This window comes from Atractosteus spatula, chromosome 6 (assembly GCF_055471065.1).
Source record: "Atractosteus spatula isolate fAtrSpa1 chromosome 6, fAtrSpa1.hap1, whole genome shotgun sequence".
In the NCBI taxonomy this organism is placed as follows: domain Eukaryota; kingdom Metazoa; phylum Chordata; class Actinopteri; order Semionotiformes; family Lepisosteidae; genus Atractosteus; species Atractosteus spatula.
The window spans coordinates 7,956,461-7,975,416 of NC_142711.1; the positions used below are offsets into that span (position 1 = coordinate 7,956,461).

The 18,956-nt window shown below is 37.4% G+C and overlaps 1 long non-coding RNA gene across 1 annotated transcript in view; it reads left to right on the plus strand.

Moving 5' to 3' along the window:
* The window catches only part of LOC148831757 (uncharacterized), a 36,668-nt gene extending 18,323 nt beyond the window's left edge, over nucleotides 1-18,345 (plus strand). The window contains exons 3-5 of the long non-coding RNA XR_016091252.1: nucleotides 12,013-12,103; nucleotides 13,897-13,917; nucleotides 18,308-18,345. This is a non-coding gene — a long non-coding RNA (uncharacterized LOC148831757). The remainder of the gene's footprint in view (nucleotides 1-12,012; nucleotides 12,104-13,896; nucleotides 13,918-18,307) is intronic.
* The last annotated feature ends 611 nt before the right edge of the window (nucleotides 18,346-18,956 follow it).

The following is an 18,956-nucleotide window of genomic DNA, read 5'->3' on the forward strand; positions in this document are numbered from 1 at the left end:
AAACCGTCCATTGAGAACTGCAGAGTAGCTGGAACCTCCTGTTTTCTGGAGTTTAACTGCCTGACATCCTGGGGCTTTCAAAGTTCTGCCCTGTATAAGAAAATGGGATGCTGTATCTGAATTGTGCCTGTTTACATTTTGTACTTTTCAGAGTTTGGGCATATTCAAAAATGCATCCAAACCATAGAGAGCATTTCGTCCATCATTATATGAAATGTGATGCAAATTAGTTTTCTCTTTAGGTATGACAATGGCAAGAAAAATGGTTTTATCTAGACCTTTCAGTACTTACAGTATGTGCCTTTTGTTTACTTGTAACCACAGATTCCTTATATCATTTTCATAGTTTTGTAGTTTAACTGGTTTTATTCAGGGTAAAAGAATGATTATGTAAGTGTGTTGCACAAGCGATCAAAATTGGGAACAGGAGTTTGAGAAATATTTTGACACTCATTCTATTTCAGTTCTGTTCTCATAGCTTAACGCAGTTCTCTGAAACAGGACTTTAGTTTTGAAAAATTGTGTATTCTGGTGTCTCAGAAGATTTTGTTTCTCTAATTATTTATTAAGGGTTGGTCTTAAAGCCAAAAATGGGTCCATGTATGGGTGTCTCCTGTTTGCTGTACAGATGTGTGCTGGAGCCCCTAATGTGTATTATTTAGAGAATACAACAGCATTTTTTGTGAAGGCCTAGCATGCAACGTATATTAGAAAAAATCGCAATCTTGTCCATGTGATGGAGGAAATCTGAGTTTTCCAAAAAGAACGCCTCCTTTCATTTTTTAAGCTTTTTTAAGTTTTATTTCCAATGGTTTTTTGGATTTTGTGAATCGTCAATATGACTAATTTGCTGTCAGACACTGAGGGGTTTTGCAAGCCAGGCAGACTCCAGAAATTAATTTATCCAAATAACCAAGCCCTCCCAGGCCAGCCGACCAGGGACACTGAAATGGCCTAAGTAGGAAAAGCCTCCTTTTGAAGTCTGGAATGTTTTGACTGACTTGAAACAGGCGGCTGGAATGAAAGGGTAATTTTCATTGACCCATGGGATTTTTTTCCTTTCCTATTTTTTTCTACCATTTTCAGATATTAGGTGGAAAACAAAGAATAATTGCCTGGGCTGATTTACAATGACTTAGCAGTCAGAAAAAACAACGCACAGCACTGACCCTAAAAGAGTTAAAGACAAAAAACACTATTTTTTAGGGGAACAGTACAATGCACACAGCAGTGGAATGAAGAATTCGAACCATAAAGGTTTATTACTGCAAAATATGATTTTTCTTTGTCTCCACACCATGTTCTTTTATGGTAGGCAAAGCTGGCAATCCTTTATTTTACTGTTTGTGTTGTCTTGTGTTCAATCTGAAGTATACTGCAAATTTCTTTACAGGAGATGTTAGTGTGTGGAATGTCTTATTGTTTCATTTATAGGTTTTATTTGATGTATAGCCTAATTGAAGTATAACTGCAGAACTGTTTTTTTTTTGCCTTGTTTTCATAAACTTCTTCTGTTCTGTTTTTGTATCCTAGAAATCCAGTGTGAAGGGCAGTGAAGTAAAGCAGAATGAGTGCTGGTGTTTTTTATCGCTTTGTTCTTAATTGTGATGTTGATGTTGATCTTGGTGGCACAGAAGGAACAGGCCTCAAGTGTGTGTTGTGTTTCCTTTGAATTGAGTTTAGCAGTGGCACATTGCTCATTGAATGGATTCATTGTTGCTGGATTGTAAATTCATTGTTCATAAACTGCAGTTTGCCAAATAGTTTTGCGGTTTTCTTAGTAACTGGTGCAGTAAAACGAAAGGTATTTGTATTTCAAACAAAGGGGAGAAAATAATTTCACTTTAGTATATGTGTTGGATATATTAGCAGTGCACATCCTGTTTGGTTTTTCATTGCTTTTTTCATTCTTTGTTGCTTTTGTTTTTATGGAGATATGACATATGGATATGTCAGATTTCTTAAACTGTATTAATTAGAAAACGCAATTAACAAAACTTACTAAAGAACATATTAAAATAGTTTTAATGGAATTCAAACTGCTCACAGTGTGCTGAATGTGCCAGTTGCTCTGCTGGACAGCAGCCATACAGTACATGGTTGTATGTCTTTTCAATGTACCGTAGCTCCATCACATTGGGAAATATTTAAAAATAAGCTTTGTTTCAAATTTAGAAATCCTTACATACACACATTTTTCAAAGAACTTTAAATACTCAAATATTGGAAGATTTATCTGCCTAAACCTAAACACACTGGCCTTTTTTTTCCTTGAAAACATACAGTTCAGCCAAGCAATGGAAGTCCATCATCGAAGTTGTGTCCCGAGCAGAGTAAAAATTTCTTTGAGCTCACTGTCACTCTGAAACAGTTTCACAGATATTTATTTTGGATTGGAGTTTTATGAATTCAGTTTTATGTTCTGTGTAACAGTAGGTATATGATAAACAAGTGTTGCTATCAACTCCTAAACTCCTGTATAATGAAAGGTGTGGCAAGCTGTTGTTTCAGCCTGCAGAAGGTGAAATGTCCAGCAGAAGGTTTTTTTTTTCTCTCTGAACTTTTATCTAATTAGCCAACCTAAATAGTAGTTAAGTTTTATCTGAATTATGTGCAAGTGTTTTATTTACAAAAAACATGTGGGAAAATGTACCAGTGTCAGTGAGGCTTTGTTTGTGATTCAAATATTTCTCATATTTGTATCAAACATTTATTATATGGGCTGTTAATGCAATTATTTCGGTTTTAAGTAATATTAATTTTCCTGATGGATTGCAGGACTCAGTAAATATCAACTGCAATTAGAATCAATTTGAAAGTGAAATTTTCTACCATGAATTAAGAGGCCTGCTAAAATAGCAGTTTTTCTGTATGAAATCTTAAGTTTCTGTGCTTTATGTAGAAACAGTGTGATAATTTAATTAAATATGAAAAATTGTTATGCTTCAAAAAAGCATGCTGATTAGAATAAATTGAATAAAGTGCATCATCAGGAAATGAGATTTACTGAAAGATAAATTATTAATGCCTTTAAGGCCTCTACTTTATTGGGTTATGACTGTTTGCTTTTTTGTCAAGTTTTTATTTCTGTTGTATAAGTATTAAGCTATTGCTCTTGAAATAGTTTGCTTTTATACGTGTGTATTACCAAGCTATGTCAGGAAGAAGAGAGGGAATGTTAAACACAACCAACTAAACCTATTGCTGCTTGCTTTCTCTGTCAGAAATTAATTCCCAGAGGTTGTTCTGCAACCCTTCAAAAAGGCAGATTAGAGCTTGGGCCCTTACAGCTTTGAGGTGAGGCCATTAACTTGGTAGAGGTGAAACAAATTGGATTTTATGGCATTAGAACATGCCATCCGAATCACAGTATATATGTGTTCCTTAATAGAAGATGACAGAATTAATGGCTTTCTGCTTGTTTCACAATGTACGTTGGACGTTTAGAGATAGGAGAGTTCAAAAGGTGGCTATACATGCGGAGCAGCTCTTTGCTTAAAGGAACATATTTATGTGTGGATTCTTGAACATATATTTGTATTTCTAAATATTTTTAAGAATTAGAAACTGATAAAATATATCTTCAAACAAAGGTGAGCTTAAGGCATATCGATAAAAAGATGTTACATATGTTATGGAACTGTTCCCTGGTTCCCTGCTTACTGTTTATTTTCTTAGATTTTGTAAGGTATGAATAACTTTTGAGGGCCAAACATTCTTTATTGACTTTGAAAATCTTTAAACATGATCTGTTAATGTTATCATTAAATCAGTTTTGATGAAAATTGCATTCTTTTGTCTCATGGTTTTTTTATTGAGTTAATAAGAACTATTCATTATCTATCTTGCGATTTATAAAAAAACAGAAATGCATAGACTAATGAGCTATGGAGTTTCGATAACAATAAATAATTCAATGCGGTGCTGTCATGAGTTGCTGTAGGTAAGTTGTCCCCAATGAAAGCTTTTTATAACCTATGACTCAACCTGCAATTACAGTACATTTCTAACATCTCCACAGAGGCAACATCGCCTCTACTGAACTGTTACAGTGTCCAGCGCTTTCTTAATTGATTGATTATTAACTTTTTTTCATTAAGAAACATAACATATAGATTGTGCCCACGTATGAATAGTATGGTGTTACAATTTCTTCGTTATCTTAGTTGTGAGATTCAAGTAACGAGGCACAGCACTGGCAGGTTAAACAGTGGTTGTTTTTTATTCTCCCTGTCAGCAAGCACGCTTCAGTACTGGTGTGAAGTAGCCCTCCACTGTCTACAGCGTCCTCCAATGAAAGTTTGGCACTGTTTGCAATTTAGACAGCCTTGCGCAGGAGGTTTAAAAAAGAGCACCTTATGGTCACCTCTGATCTTCTTTACAGTTTGAATCCGAGCCTGTCTACTGCTCATCACAGTGCATTTTTCCATCTTGATTTATTTAGGAGCAATTTAAACAGCAATTACTTAATTTGAGGAGGAAGGTTGTCCTGTACTGTATATCAACAGCAGGCTACTGCTAGATCATTCTTGAGCCAGAGAGCCACAGATATTGATTTCCAAATTCTGAACTGTGCTACAAGATGGTAAGTGATTTGTCTCTAAAACGTAATAACAATGTAATGTTTATAGTTATTGTACTATTAATATTATGGTATTCCAAAGATTTCCGTCTATATGCCAACAGAACTCGGTGTCCTTATTTTTTTTCCTTCACAAAGGTTTTAATTCCTTTTTTAGGCATAAAAGACAATTTTGTGAATTAACCACTCACAGGTTTGCAGCCATGACTCCTTGGACTGTGCCAAGAAAAATAAATCTGGCGACTGTGATTAAGTGCTTGACAATAGTGTTAGCACAGTTCTAGCGGTTTACAGTAATAAGCTGAGGAAGGGCAATTAGGACTGCCGATTATATAAAGTATAGCTTGCAGGTGGTGGGATGAAATGAGCAGGGGATTACCTCAGTTACAAATTAAGTAGTTACTGCAGTTTGAAGGGCTTCACTTGTAATTTACAGCTGGGTATAGCTACCTGGCAGTTCCCTAGAGCACTGTATCAACTCCACTTACATGTCAAGACCATACAAATGATTGTTTTCCTATTGGAAATTTTCATTATTACTTTTAGATGATATTTTCTACTTTTAATATGAAGGCCAGTTTCCTTTTTGCATTTAATATTTTATAGGGCATAGGGTTTGAGATGTGTTTGGCATTTAAACCTACAGTAGCAATGAAATAGGTGTCATCATTTTAAATGTATGTCTTCTTCCTGGTTAAGCAGACATTAAGGGGGCACTGCAGTCCCAATTTCTCAGACCGGTTTATAAATCGTAGCAACAAAATAAATTCATTGACGTTACTGACAAATTTCAAATTAAGCATGAAATCGTGAACTTTTCAAAAGTACTGTAGTCGCCATTGGTGTTTGCAAACTTGCATTCAAGTTCCCACAAATTTCAACGTGATGTGGCCCTTCCTGCTCACTAGTCACTATAATGACTACTGTAATGTGATGTACAAAAGAATAAGTAATTAATTAATAATAATAATAATTGCTTACACTTATATAGCGCTTTTCTGGACACTCCACTCAAAGCGCTTTACAGGTAATGGGGACCCCCGTCCACCACTACTAATGTGCAGCCCCACCTGGATGATTTAGTGTACCAGAATGCTCACCACACATCAGCTATCAGTGGAGAGGAGAACAGAGTATTGAAGCCAATTCATAGATGGGGATTATTAGGAGGCCATGATTGGTAAGGGCCAATGGGAAATTTGGCCAGGACACCGGGGTTACACCCCTACTCTTTTCAAGAAAGGCCCTGGGATTTTTAATGACCACAGAGAGTCAGGACCTCGGTTTTATGTCTCATCCGAAGGACGGTGCCTTTTTACAGTATAGTGTCCTCGTCACTATACTGGGGCAGTAGGACCCACATCGACTGCAGGGTGAGCGCCCCCTGCTGGCCCCACTTCCAGCAGCAATCAATGCGGTATTGTCAATTGTCTTTCAGTCCGGAAGGTTACTTGTTCTATGTCTTAACTTCTCTTGCTTGAAGTTGCTGCTGCCCTTGCAGACGTGCCTAATCCAGACCTGTCTGTCCATGTTTGGCAAAAGAGATGACACTAAGCTGTTGGAGGCACAGCTGAGTTACAGCTCAGCCACCGTGGAAACGCGCCGCCTTCTCTTGGAAGAAGGCAGTGGAACAATGAACAAACTACAGGCGCTCCCAAGTGGGGCATTTAGCAAGTATGCTTGTCTGCTGCGTGGGTTGAGCTCTGTGGACCAGACACCGATCTGAATCTGAGTTGCGTTACAGAAGTAACTGCCCGACAGTTAAGCCTTAAAAATCACCATTTAGATTTGCAGATTGGCTGGGTATCTGATAAAAAAAGTCATCTGATAGTCCGCATTCTACAAAAAATACACACAAACCTTTTGCCTTTTGTGTTTGACTCATCGGAAAACCAGTGCATCCTATAGATAAGGACTTCCTTAATATGAGTGGGTTAAAGTGCAGTTTCCCAATCAGACTAAATACTGCCCCCTGCTAGGGTTCCCTTGGCAATGATTCATCATGGGTACAAGCATCTCGTTTGCAGTAACAATGCTGATATATTTCGACTGTGTATTTGAGGCTTATCAGCTTCTTGTTTGGATCACATCGTTTTTCTACCTGTCAACACTATCCTTCTGTGACCTCTGGAATTACTCTCTTTTTACTGATCTCCGCTGTCAGCACCCCCCTCAGTTCCATGAAGTTATTTTATCAAACACCACAACACTCGTTCTCAACACTCTTAACTGTAGTGTCAGCACTGAAGTGGGATGTTTGTCTTAAAAATCATAGCCTCTCTGATTGAAATGTTAAGATATACTGACCCTGAATAGTCTTTTGCATTTTATTTCAATCTGTAGAGATATACAGTATGTGTATGCATTTATTTTTCAAAGGATTTCAGAGGACCTTATCTTAATGTAATATGTACTTTATGATCACAGTATTAGAGTTTTGTACACAATAGGCTATACTGTAAATTAGGTTACTGTATCTAGGTCTACCCCATTCTGCAAAATCTGCACCCATATTGGAACAATTGCAAACCTCACTAGCTTTGAGGTCAGCTCTCTTGTTTTTTTTTTAAATGCTAAACGTTACAGTATTTGTTTTACTGTTAGAATGGAAACTGACTGACTGCACTTATCCAAGTTCACTTGGTGTACTCACTTTTTTCATAGGCATGTTCAGATTACCACGGTCTGAATGAGTCGCAATCAGTGGAGCTACTCCTGTGAGAAGAAAGCTTTATTTTGCCTCTGTCTGGGTTTTTAATGAAATGCGTGAAAGTAATGATCTCTGATGATGGTCAGGTTACTTAACTAAAATGTCAGATGTTTATTTTAAACAACAGTTTTGTACTGTACTTGTATCTGGAGTGAGTATTTTGCTTTTTTTTTTTGTTCTTTGTACATTGTGCTTTGCAGGTGGGGTTTTGAGCAGGGGGCAGCTTGATTCTAGTGATGAGGGTGACTCTCATCAGTATTTATGCGTGAAAATAATACCTGAGAGAAAATACCAGGCACAAAACCGCAGAGTGAACTGGAGCTGTGGAGGATACGATTTGTATTGAACTGTTTTTATTTAGTACACTCTGTGCTTTGAAAAAGTACTTTGAATAGGGAAATGAAACTTACAGTTTATGTGCATTCTTTTACAAAATGCTCCTTAAAGCTAAGCTATACATTGTACTGTATATATTCAGTATGTTAACTACTCTGAACTGGATTTTGCCATTTTGCCACTGTCCATTCGAGAAAATGCCTGTGTTACACAATATTTCTCAGCTCATTGAATCATTTGTAGGATTGTAAACGTCGTATGCGTGATTCCTGTTTCTGTTGTGGATCTTGGCCCCATCTTTCATTACAGGAAGTGCTGTAGAAATTTTAAAAAATCTTAGAATAATAGTGCAGTTAAACTATAAAACTTCATTAAACATTTTATTGAGTCAGCACCAGTCCACATCTGCCTTCTTGCACGGTGGGATTTCACTCGGTGGAATGCAGCGTAGCTATAAATGTAAGTGATATAAAAAGGGTGGTGGGGGTGTGGAACAAGCTGCCCAGCCATGTTGCTGAAGCCGATACGCTGGCGTCTTTCACAAACCAGCTGGGTGTAATATCTGGGTCAGTTAACTACTTCTGTTCATACCAATGGGCTAGATGGGCCAAACGCCTTCGTCACATTTGTAATCTTGGTTTTTCCGTCGCTGTTAAGGAAGAGCGTACAATATGGTTTATTGGGATGTTCAGCTTGCTTGTGGTAAAGATTCTTAAAAAAAAAAGTGAAAGCATGGCACCAGATACCCAGACATGTTTTTCAAGCCAGTACCCTCACTTCTTTTAAGAAGCTCCTGGATGAGATTCTCAGATCAGTGTGCTAACAGCATGCAGACAGACTGCAGGGGCATGATTCCCTCTCATTTGTAACCTTTCATACAGTATGCTTCTGAGTTCTAAGGCTCGGTATCAGTGTCTTTTGCTTGTCTCAGTAGACCACATAACTTTTATGAAAACAGTCTACATGTTTTAATGGCCTCCTCTTCTCTATAAACTTTCTTATGTGTTTTCTCCTCATCTTAAACTTGCAGTGCTGAAGGTGAGTTTTAATCATCTTATTAAAAATCAATAGTAGCAAAATATAATAATATATTATTCATATCAACATACAATTGTTACGAGAAGAACTGTATGCTATATGTGCGAGACAAATTTAAAACATGCTGTTTATGTTGCAGCTCAGTGGTGGTTCAAAATCAGAAAATGTATGTTTTGGGGCCATTTGTCTGATAAATTAAGATGTGTTTCACTTTGAGCCTCCAAATGATGCTGGTGTAGCAATTCCAGTGAAATTGATGTGTCAGGTAATGGTTAATTATGAAATACTGTTCTAATAAAAAAGGACAGTTATGGCGATTCTGCCATAATGAAATATTGGCATCAAAAATAAATATTAACATTTAGTTTCACAAAAGCAAAAATTCACAAAGGGGAAAAAATAGTGGGGACAAAAAATAAAACTCAAAAAACAGCTGAGGCGTTATGTATTGGGATTGTGGGGATAGGGATACCTCCTGATTGGGAGTGGGCCTGGTATGAATTTGTACAGACCGGATAAGAAGGAAGGCTCTGTCTCAAATAGCGAGTGCCTAATGATGCAGGCTGCATTAATAACAGTGAAATGCAGTGCATTTGATTTGTATTGCTTATGTCATCATCCCTGCAAATGCTTACTTTCATTAAGGGTTAAAGAAAGTTAAAAAGCTCGCAAAACACACTGGAAATGAATTGGCAAAGAATCATCTCTTTGAATGCTGTATAATTAAAATTGACTGAGATGCCAAACAGGGCAACACCGTGGACACATTGTAGTTCAGAAGAACAATATGTGCTCCAGCCCTCATGTCACGAAGCGTCTTTCAGGACCCTATGCAGACAGCAGAATCCGGAGGGGAGTGAGAAAACAAAGGGAAAAACGACGAGGATCGGGGCTGGAAGAACAGGGGGGCGTGTCTGGGGTGCACCGGTGCTCGGGGGGGCATGGTCCAGGCAAACAGGCCTGAAGGGGGTCTGTAAGAATATCGAAGTGTGAGCAAAAGTCCAGAGCTGGGTAATCAATCCAAGACGGACAAGACAGGAGTTAAAAGCCGGAGCGGGATCCGGCGAAGGGTCGGGGGAAATAAAAGGGGGTTACGGGGCCAGGCGCTCCCAGTCCCGGACCCAGATGGTCAGGACACTGTGATGAAGCCTAATGCGTCGAGCCCCTCCTGGACTCGCTGGTAGGTGGGCTTCTGGGCGTTCATCTTCCAAAGCTGAGCCCAGATTGGTAGGAGCGTCTGGCTTTTATAGGAAGGGGGCTGGAACAGGATCAGGTGTGGGAAAAATCAATACAATCAAGGAAGGGCTGGAGCGTCCTTAAGAGGAGGGGCTTACGATCGTGACACCTCACTAATGCAGGTTAAATCCACTGTTTTTCATATTTCTCATATTTATTCATTCATTGCGTGGTATGGATCAATCAATGGATAACTTTGTAACTTTGTATGTATAGTTCATTCTTAAACCTTGAATATATCAATAGTTTGTTCCTGTTTAAGACTGAGTGCTTGATTCCTCATGGATGGGATGCTGGTCCATGGCAGAAATACCCCTAGTACCTGGTGTCTTCTTGCACGTGGATGTACCAGGGTATTGAACACCCAGCACTGCAGTTTGGAGACCTAAAACAGACCTCTGTACTGCCCTTATACAGTACATGTACTGTAGAGGTTTATTGTAATCTACTTATTCAGTTCTCCTCCTCACTGACAAAATGGATTGACTTTTCACAAAACACTATTGTTTCAGCTTCAGCATAGTGTTACCAGTGAAGCTCATTTACATAAATATGACTATTTAAACTTCCCTTCAAAAACAGATAACATAAAGGAGAGAAATGTCTAGGAAGGTAAACAGGTTACACCTGTTCAATTGGACCCCTGTATTTGTACCATGATTCATTCTGTAGGGTTCGCTGAAATAATCCACTGAAGGTTTAGACGTTATGTTCATATAAATATTTTAACTTAGTTTAATGGAAGAAATGTATCAGCATTTCAGAATTGCACATTCTAGCTGTTTGACTTATTCATCGTCAGCAAGTATAAATGATGAATAATTGGAAAATACAAAACATGTTTCATTTTGTTGCTAACCTTTACTCAGCGTAAGATAAATGAGACCAGGCTGGGCATGTTTCGTCCACTGATTTCAATTAGAAAGCATGTTTCTAAATTATGTTCCTGTAGAGAACTTAAAACAGCTGCCGTATGTGGCCTTGATTAAATCCTTTCAAATGTGATTATGGTATAAACAAACATTTGCCAGCAGTGACGAATGCAAGGCCTTTTTTATCACGTCGCTTTCCGAGGATATCCTTCGGTGACCAGAGCTACGAGTGACAGACAAAGCGCTGGTTAGGCTCTGTTGACCATGTTTTATTCATTTCTGTCAACAAAGTCATTTTTAAAACTGATCGTAGACATTTTGTGCACTGGTCAAAACAGAGAAGAATTTGATTGACTTCAGTAAAGAGTCGAAAGTCTCTGTGAAAAAAGAGTATGTTGGGGAACGTCAGCATTGCCATTCAAAGTACAGTAGCATAAGGGTGTCACTTCTTCAGTTGCGCTGTCATTAATATTAAATGCCAGCAAAGAATGCCTTTACAGGACATGTTATTGTGTCATTGCTAGTGGGATAGGTTTGTTCTTTTTCTTCTGAAGGGTTTCTTGCTTTCATACCCAAAACATAGAATTTACAATATGGGTCTGGAACAACTCCAGGAACTTGTATTCTCTGTACTGGTTATATATTATTACAATTTTTTATCATCTTTCAGTATTCTAAATTTAGTAGCATTATGCTTAGTTTTTAATTCAGTATTGTAGGCTCTAAGTACATAATTTGCTCTTTCCGAAGGATCTTACTATCACTGACTAACACAGTTTTACTTAAATATCATGATTGTAGCTTGTCTTAAAACGCTGTTTGCAAATCTGCAGATTATTTCCTTTTTTGGAAGCCGGATTTACAAACGTGTCTGTATCAGCTGTTCTGTTCAAACCCTGGTCACGACGCCAGATCCAATCCATCCCTGCTGGAAGGAAGCGGTAGCTTTGCACAAGAAATGTAGAAATTCTTGCAGGCATGCTGGAAATCAACACTGGTGATTTCAGCAGACCATTACTACAATTTTGATCATACATGTACATTTTTGCAGTGAAGGTAAGTGATTTAGGCAGCTGTATTCGTATATTTCAAAATTATTCAAAACTGTCCACAGAACATGATGTTTTGCAAAGGCAACGAGTGATTTTAAAACTGATTGAATGCCAGTTATGAAATTGCGTTTTAAGACCTTTGGTACTGTACATGACTGTTAAGTGGGTGCGTTTGTTTTCTGCTAGCATTCTGCAGTGAGTGACCCAATTACGATACATGCATGTGGTCTGACAACAGCCACCACACTGAAAGCCCTGGAGGCGTTTCACACTGTAGGTACGTTTTACATTCCTGACAACGCTGTGTGTGGCTGTCGTCATATTTGTGCTGCTCCTTATTCAAAATGAGGCAAAAGGGGCAACAGTTCACAAGTTCGCATCCTGGAAACCTGCCGTTACTACTTAAAGCTAATAATGTTTTCAAGAACAGGTGCAAGTGACATAATTTTGGCTCAGTGTTAGACCCCGAGACATTTATTGCCTTGCCAGGAACTTTCTTAGTTTGTCAATATGTGTGAATATCCTCCTAATGCAACTGGTCTGGATTGGTTGTGGTCTAAACAAAATATTTGCCTGGATCCCTGCGATAGTTCAAGAATGCACTTGATCTTTGTTTTTCTTTGCAAATGCACGTATATGTCTAAAACTCAAAAATGCTTGGCTAAAAGCTATTTATTCACTTACACTGTTAACTACTGGCACATATGCTTTGGACTGGAATGCCATTCAGAATGCAGAAAATATATTTAGTTCTTGCCAACAGACAGCAAAAGGCACCAGTGGGTCTCGTTCTATAAGAGAGCAGTTATTTTTGTCACCGTATGTTCTTTCAATTAAGGTAATCTTTTTCTTAGCTCCTTTAAGACCTGTAAGCACACATAGTTTTGGATTGATGTGTTTATATAAAAAAAGCACAATTGTTTTCAGATTAAATAAATGATGTGCGACCAACAGTCTTATCATTTACACCTTTAACGGCAAGCTTGTAAAATATTGGGTAATGGCCAGACCATATTAAAGACATATTGCTTAATTTTCTTATTGTTTTACAGTTAGTCTTTTGTTAATGTCATGCATGAAATTACTACAGACACATTGTTTTGAAAGTTTTTTGTTTGCTTTTGTAAAAGGAGCATAACAATGCTAACACAGTCCCTTTCCAGTAGTCCATACCACTGTGCATTTTGCACAGCTGAAATAACATTGGCTGTTGTACATTTCCCTTTTATGAGATATTTACTTATTGCTGTTCTAAAGTTAGTACAAATACTAGTTTTCATAATACCCAAAACAACCACAGGCAAAAAATATTTGAACAGGTATTTTTCTGAAGTGAAGGTAAACCTGCATTTTTCTGGCTTTTTAATATAGAATTAATTTAATATATCATTTTTAAAAAAATAATAACACTGTTATATTCTGCATTAATGATCTCCACAATTTAATTTTCAGTAACTTAATTAATTTTCATTAGTGAGCTCTTCAACAATTCCATTTTAATTATGTGGAAAATTGAAAATTGAGTTATTTTTAGTAATATATTAAGCCAAGCAAAAGCAGTGAATAACATATAAATATGTCCTCTCTTAGCCTACTAATATTAGACAACCAGTTTCTGTTCTTTGTGTAAATGGCTTTGTGTACCAAACATTTGGTGCTAAAATGTTTTCATGTTTTTTGTGCTTTGTAATTTATGATTAATTTCTAGAATTCAAGAGCCCTAAGAAGATAGAGTGTTTGTTGCCATAGTACAGAAAGACCTTCAGGAGAAAATCAGTTTGCCTTAAGGGTACCAAGCATTTGTACTGCAAGTGAGTGTGTGGGCATACACCATATCTTGTCAGGTGCTTATTGAGGAATCTCCAGAACAAAATGGGAAATAAAGTACCGTCTTGATGTGAGATCTGTTTAATTGAAAACCCAACAATGTTTAAGATTAAGGAAATGTAACCCCTATGAAAACAGGAGATGTGTGTTTCGGAGAATGCTGCATTTACGTTATCCATCAGTGACATACTGTACATAATAATAAAGATGGGGCTTGTTAATTGCTTTTTTTTTTTCCTCCAGCAGGTCGTTGCATCATTTCCCGTAAGTTGGATTGCTATTTGTAAAGCTCTGATTATATAAACTGTTTGCATGCTGCTGTAGGTCTGACTGAAAAAGAAAAATTACAGGACCTGAAATGAACAACTGAGAGATTTAATTTAGTGGCTGATAAAATATTGTCCTAGTGTTTTTACAATAGCTTGCAATATATTTTAGCATGAAAGTTATCTTTTTAACCTTTAGTTAGCTGTCAAAACGAAAGCCAGTACTTAAGGGTTTTAGCTTCCTGGTTTCAGTCATGGGTCTAAAATGTGACACTTCTCTTAATTGCTGTCTTTCCAAGATCCTGGGGATGCAGAGATGACACTTAAACTGAAAAACCTCCAGCAAAAGCTAAATAATTTTAAGCCCCTAATCAAACACATTTCTTAAAATACAACAGTATTGAATTAGAAGGTTAACTAGAGAATAACCTGAAAGAGAAAATGGCAGTCTTTGCTCATTCAGACGCCTGTGTTGCTCCCTGGGATTAATGAAATGCAACAAGAACAATTTACATTAATTATTGTATTGAAGCTAATATGATTGTTTATCCTTCTGTATGACGATTATACTACAAATCAGTATCACAATAAATCAGAAAAGCAGATGATGTCTTCTTTATACTGTGCTGTGGTTCATGGTGGACTTCTAAATTTAAAATAACATTCCTATCAATGTTCGTTTTTGGCAGGATCCTGTTTACCGTAAAATGAACATTGTTTTCTTAACATGCTATATTTTCTGTTTTACCATTTTTCCGTACATTCCTTTCTCCTGAGATCACTGCAGTGCCCACAAGGAAATAAACTTTATTAATGCTGCTTGCGGGAAGAACAGTGAACCTTAATAGCATGGTTTTTAGCATTGAATTGATACAGAGCAAACACTTGGATTTACATTTCCTTGATATGCAGTATTTTTGTTTTTAGCAAGACAAGGTTAATGAAATTGGTGTAGTCGTGACAATCGGTGTGATGCCCTTAAAGCCACACTGGACCAGAAAGAGTTTAAACGAGGCTTACTAGTCATTGCTTGAGGCGCCTTAGAATTCGAAGCCCTTGCATATGTAAGGGGTTTCCAGGAGATCTCTGAAAATCAAGCAGCAAATCCGTGTGGTTAAACAGGGATGAACTGAGAACAATAACTGGACAAGTAAATTACCTGCATTGAAGGGAAAGACAAGAGCAGTTGCTTGCAACTAGGCAACAGGCATTGTATTGTTTGTATTGCACAATACAAAAGCTCATTGCAAACATCGCTTATCCTGTTTAATGCCCGTGTAATCCTGAAAATGCTGTCATTTTGATTGTTTGCCCTTTCTTTGACAAAGCAGGCTTTGAATGGTTTCTCTAGAGCTGAGTGGTAATAGGTAAGTCTGCCAGCTCCCTATGCTGATAATTTTGTTTTTTTTCTGTGGGAATGAGAAACTGAAATAAAAAGAGAGCAGAAATACGGTATATCAGAAGGGCAGGTTGATTAAATTCTGATGTATTTTAGTGCTTCCTTTAAGTGCTGCAGCTTTGGAAAGCAAAATCAAATGAGAAACACCTGAGGGGACATGGGTCAGAGACAGTGCAAAGACTTTAAGCTGTTTTACTATGAAGTCTGTGTGACCGGAGCTTAGAATTATGGCATCTCGGGTTATTGCGCTCTAGGAACTTTGTGCATATGAAGCACACAAGATGAAGCTGTGGAAGAGTGGATAGGATCTGTAGCACTCTGTCATACAGAGTGAACACCGTATGATCTAGAAAACCTGGATAAATATTGTTTACAATGTTTGAGTCACGTTTTTGAAACCTATAAAATGCTTCTGTAGAGATATTTTATGCTCAAAAGTGTGAGTACTATGAACCTACTTTAAAGAAATAAGACTGGTTTCTTTGGTGTTTTATACATTTTTCTGAAGAATTAAAGGACAGGACAGGAGGTGTCTACTGTGTCAAGAACAATACTTTTCACAACAGTTGTAGTTGTTTCTTACTGATTTGCTCACCAATCCTTGGCGTCTTTGAGGGATAGCAGTGAGTGGTTTTAGAATGTCTTTACCCTTGTACTCCCGTCTGTTAATAATTGTGTGCTGAAGTTCCTTTCCTTTTTTAGGTAAGGCGACTACTGTCATAATAAGAGAAATTTAGATTTTTATGCTATTTACTGTAGATTTGGGTAATAAACCATAATGAAACTTGAAAATATGTAACTGATATTCTGATCTAATAGTTCTATGGTACAGTATATCTAATTGCATTCATTTTCTTCATTAAATGTTAATAATTCTTTCAAATACAGTACTTGGTATAGCTACAGCTGTATAGTATTATCAAGAAAATGTTACAAAACTTAATTGGCTAATTTGATTGATCAGTATGAACAATACCAGTTCAGTTCAGAATAGGTTGGTTGTATGTTTCGGCAGTGGTTTGTAATCCATACTCTTTATTGCCATTTGTATGTAGTGTGTGTAACAAAAATACCTGAAATATTATATTTGTTAGCCTTTACTGTTGGCTAAGCAATTACATTCTCCTCTGAAACTTTTTTCGCACAGGTTTTCATTCTTGAAATGTTGGGCTTTGTATTAAAAATGCAGTGTACTGTAACTAGGCTGTTGTTTATTTCTGTATCATTCTGACTTAGATTAAGAGGAGTTTCCAATACTGACTTGCGTTAAGTATCATAAGTGTCAAGTCAGTGTCTTTGTGGTTTCAAAATCTATTGCAATTAAGTGGGAATATCCTTGCCCTGAGGATTTTGAAAAGATCCATGTGTTAAAATACTTCTGAGCATCTTTAAATATTGCTCTGACAGTCAGGAAATGTTTTTTTTCGATTACTTTTACAAATTTACCTTGCAGGTTATGCAATTGTAGTATTTTTATTATCATAAATGCTGTGACCTTAATGGTACATTAAAGGGGAAATTCACTGTGAAACAAACAAAAAAAAAAGCTTTAAAAAAACTGTAAGATCATATTACATTGTTGTATGATAGTTGTAGGCTCCAAAATGTCCCAACGATGCCGCATTGTCAATCAAAAACAGCCCAGCGAGTACAAACAGCTAGATAAAAAAAGTTCCCTTCCTGTAGTTCAAGAAGCAGAGTGAGTATGAAGCCAGTTCATAGGTGGGGATTATTAGGAGACCATGACTGGTAAGGGCCAATGGGAAATTTGGACAGGACTCCGGTGTTATACCCCTACTGTTTTCAAGAAAAGCCCTGGGATTTTTAATGACCACAGACACTCAGGACCACGGTTTTACATTTCATCCAAAGGACGGCGCCTTTTTACAGTATGGTGTCCCCATCACTGTACTGGGGCATTAGGACCCACATGGACTGCAGGGTGAGCGCCCCATGCTGGCCCCACTAACACCTCTTCCAGCAGCAACCTTAGATTTTCCCAGGAGGTCTCCCATCCAGGTACTGACCAGGCTCACACCTGCTGAGCTTCAGTGGGCTGCCAGTTGTGAGTTGCAGGGTGATATTGTTGCTGGAGAATGACACCTGACATGGCAAATGCTGACATGAGAATGACTACCAATGAGAGAAGCCCATTTCACCGATCTAGCTTGTTGGACTTTTACAGAAATACAAAACATCACTGGTCCTCCATTATTATATACTGTACATTGTAGCTACCTTTAACCAGGGGGTAGGTATGTGAATAATCAAAAAAATGCTATCTAACTTATGCAGCAAATCGTAAGGTATGATTATGTTCAGGGGCTCAGAAATACAGGCAGAAATCAAAGAAATCATTTGAGTACAAGTTGAGGTTTTTGATCCCTATGATCCAGGGTTGAAGTCTGAGTCATGTTACAAGTCTGCGATGTGCTAAGAAGAATGACTCAAATGTGTAATGGAGTTGGAGTACTTATCATATACTGTAATATACTACTTTTCCTTGACTAACTGAGGGAGATCCCCGCTCAATAAGCATTATTATTGCGTAATGTAAACAGTATTTAACAATCAAGGATGAAGGGCTCAAGATTCAATTCATTAATGATGAATATTGCCTCCTATTGATTTATGAGATCTCTTTTGCCCCAAACTGGTGTTTCCACACAGAAGTTTGTTGTATCGAAGGATGCTACAAAGGGCATGATACATCCGAATGCGTCATCACAAGTTCTTCTTATATTCAAACAAAGATAACCATGGTCCTGGAGGACCCATCTCTTTCCAAGGTTTGGGGAAAACTGTAAATTACTGAAGTAAGAAGATGAAGATTAAGCAACTAATTTGTTTGATTAAGAGATGTCCAGTCTTTGAGGGAACTGGTACATGTTCTTATGTTGGTCCCAAATGACCTCTAAATTTACACCTGCGTAACCAATCACAATCAATTGTTATGCTCATATGAACATGACAGTTTGCTTACTCACAGGTAAGGACCTGGAAGCTTCAAGACTGGACTTGGAGTAATCATTTCTGGATCAAGGGACTTCATTAATAGGATTGATTTTTAAGAGTGGCATTACAGATGATCTTGAACAACAGTTTGCCGTAGTTTATTTTCAGTTATTTCACTCCACACCTCTCCTTATAAGTTTATGAAACAAGCCTCAATTTTTAATGTATTTAAAAGCTTAATCATCTAATTAAAAACCTGTTTGGAGGCAGGAATTATTTGCTACATTAAGTTTAAAGACATTCACTGATGTTACTTTAAAGCTCGCTAATGTGGTGTTATTTAAAACTGGAGTAGTAAGAAAAGAACAGATTGCTGCAGCCTTGTAGCTATAAATTACATCCAAGAGCGTTCTTGGTATGAAAACAACAACTTTTAATTGATACAAAAGAGTTCTTGTTAGACACTTCTAACCCCATCTAGTTAATGATGACTTTACCTTCCAGGCAGACATTTTTTTTCCAATGACAGTAATTTGCATATGATTTATCTAGAGAACAAGAGGGTGAGCTAATTTTATTTCAAGATTTTCCTTTGTTTTAAGAGTCATTAGCAGTTCTGTCTAATCAAATTTTTACAATTTCATCAGGCCATTTTAGAAATTCTCTATGAACTCATCAGGAGG